This window comes from Artemia franciscana, chromosome 12 (assembly GCF_032884065.1).
Source record: "Artemia franciscana chromosome 12, ASM3288406v1, whole genome shotgun sequence".
Lineage (NCBI taxonomy): Eukaryota > Metazoa > Arthropoda > Branchiopoda > Anostraca > Artemiidae > Artemia > Artemia franciscana.
The window spans coordinates 39309264-39309728 of NC_088874.1; positions in this window are offsets into that span (position 1 = coordinate 39309264).

Here is a 465-nt window from a genome sequence, read left to right on the forward strand (position 1 = left end):
TGAAAAAGGATTGCAAATAGTGTTGTCTACAGTAGAGAGTCACAATGCTTCAATGCATTATCTTTTTCCTTGGAGCACTTCATTTGGAAGAGTTGGCTGTATAAACTTTGGAGGGAGTTCATTTGGTTAGACATCAGAGGGCCTAGTGCCCTTCTTGAGAATCTAAAGTAATTGAAGGGCAATCAAACCCCTTTCTTCCAAAATGCATCCGATCAAAATTTTGAGACAGTCATTCTGTTCAAATGGTCCAAAACCAATTCATCCAATCAAAATTTTGAGACAGCCATTTCATTTGAAATTGTCAAAAGTTATACAGCTGAGTCACTAGTGTTGACAGCTCTGCCCCCACTGTTAATTTGCAAGTTAATAAAATTTAATCTTGCAAGTTAAAAATTTAATTGCAAGTTAATTTACAAATACCATGTCTCCCCCAGTCCTAAGGCAGGGATAGTAAAGAATGAAACT